Below are 2,500 nucleotides of genomic sequence, written 5' to 3'. Positions count from 1 at the left end.
CTTCAAGACTTCAAAATAAAATCTGTGAAACTAGAGAAAGATCTTCAAGAACTCAACATTATCTACATGAATCTACAATTTTGACTAAGTATTATAGTCCTTCGGAACAGTTAACATTAACAAATGTTATGAATACAAACTGAATCTCCAATCAACATCCTAGGAAACCCAAGGACTGACGTTCAACAATTCCAAAACATACCTAGGAAGCACTACATTCAACAAGAAACTCGAACAATACATCGCTAACAAAACATCAAGAGAGAGAGAGAGGACGTGTCGACATCACACAGACCCATATATAAGCTAAGTACAAATTATTGAATTCATTCCAGTTTGGGCAGTGAAGTGTAGTTATCACGAGTCGTTAGTCGATTATTACTGTGGTAAGTGAATTGCTAATAATTGTTAAAGGAAACTGTGTTTAACTGCGAATTCTCATTTAGAATTTTTCTCTCTTTGTGCTAATTCCTTTTTCTTTCAGAAATTCTCGGGAAATGTTTTGGAATTAGTAACATTGTTTGGGGAATTTTGTTATACATATGCGTTTACGCAGTGGGCGTCTGTACTCATATAGATATTTTGATAGAATTGCAAGGGGTCGAAGAGATAGGAAAAAAAAATACAGCAGTCATGACTCCCCCTGTGAGCCCTTCCCCTGGACCTAGTGGTGTAGGCCAGACTAATCCTCCTCCAATTGTGACGCTTGTAAATGTCAGGTCAGCAATCCTTCCTTTTCAGGGTCGAGTCAACGGGTTCTTGCCACAAAATGTGGAGTCATGGATTTCATCCGTCGATGCCCATTTAAAGGCCAAACAAATCATAGACCCTTTTGTACAATTACAAGAAGCTAAAAGTTTTATAGATTTTTCTAAGGGGGATGCGAGTGCGTATTTAAGAGGTGTTTCATTTCAAGAAGCAGTTACTTGGATGTCGTATTAACGTTACGAAATACACTTAATCAAGCCACTATGAATCGGCTTAATGTTATTGAGAGAGCAGCTCTCATAGCTGATAGGCTTAACGAATATCAGGACATTTTAGGTCATTCCACTTGGGTTACTAACGATAACATCTCCGTGAAAGATTTTTTACGATTAATGTATTTAACTTGCATGACACTTATGTTGCCTGAAGCTTTAGTGCGGTGTTTTGATAAGAACTTAACGCCTGTAAGTACGGAATTGGATGTCTATAAACAGATAAAGAAACACATGTCCAAGTGTCCAGATCTCGATCCTGTGTTAACTCAAGTTTTTGCAAAGAATGAAACAAAGCCACAAACAGTGAACGTAGTTAGCAGTCCAGTAGCGGGAATGACGTGTTATAACTGCAAACATCAAGGTCACTTAAGCGCAGACGGCAGAACGAAGTTTTGCTCGATTCACAACACTGCAACGCATTCATATAGTCAATGTTACTCGCGTAAGACACAACAATATCCCAGAAATACACAGTCAATTCCACAGTCAGTTCCATATGGAAATAAAAAGAAAAATCCTCATTTTAACAATAAGAAGAAACAACCAAATGTCAATGCAGTTCAGAGTCCTAAACAAGCAAACACTTCTTCAAATATCGCTGAGCCTGGGTCGTCAAACCAGACCTCGCAAGGTCAGACTAATTTTCAGAATGTGCAGAGCAAAGCAAATACCACATAGTTAACTCTAGAGGGGAAGAGAGTGATGTTGGGTCAAGGTCATTCATGTCAACATCAATAGTATTGAATAATCAATTTAATGTTTTATCAGATAATTGTGAGACAATAGATTTTCCTATGAAACACACGGCCGAATTAAGTAAAACAGTGCATGCTCCCGTAGATTTGCAACGAATTCATACAACAATAAGCCAAAATGAGTTACGGCCAACCTTATATGCTGTAAATTTAGAACACAAATCCTTTACGTTATTTTTTGACTCTGGTAGTCCACGTAATATCATGGATTTGAAGACACATCATTTGTTGTTTTCGAACTTTCTGATTGAAAAATCCGGAATTAGACTTTCGGGTATAGGAAATAATGAATTAAATGTCATAGGCATAACTCATGTTCAGTTCAGAGTCGGTAATCGCACGTTTTCCGATACATTTGTTGTTGTAAAAAACATTAATATGTATCCAGCTGTAATTATAGGATACCCATCTATGGGAAATCAAAACATTATCTTAGCTCCTGCCAAGCATGGCGTGTATATCAAAGGGAAATTCTATAAGTCTTCTAATACCTTAAAATCAGTTTTGGATAAAAAGGAGACGACAAATGTAACCGTAACGTACGTTGAAGAACCAATAACTTGTCTCACTAATAAAGAAATAATATACGCGACCCAGCAGAATTCTCGTTCACCCGTAATATCATCTTGCACGCAATCTATCGAACCAAACCTACCTTCGAATTTAATAGTGCAAATAAAGAAAACATTACCGGGATCTGGAATATTAATCCTTTCCGATACTTTGAAAACTAACGGATTGTCTGTCACACAAGCTATTTAT

This window comes from Palaemon carinicauda, chromosome 17 (genome assembly GCF_036898095.1).
Source record: "Palaemon carinicauda isolate YSFRI2023 chromosome 17, ASM3689809v2, whole genome shotgun sequence".
In the NCBI taxonomy this organism is placed as follows: Eukaryota; Metazoa; Arthropoda; class Malacostraca; order Decapoda; family Palaemonidae; genus Palaemon; species Palaemon carinicauda.
This window is presented reverse-complemented; position numbering follows the sequence as displayed.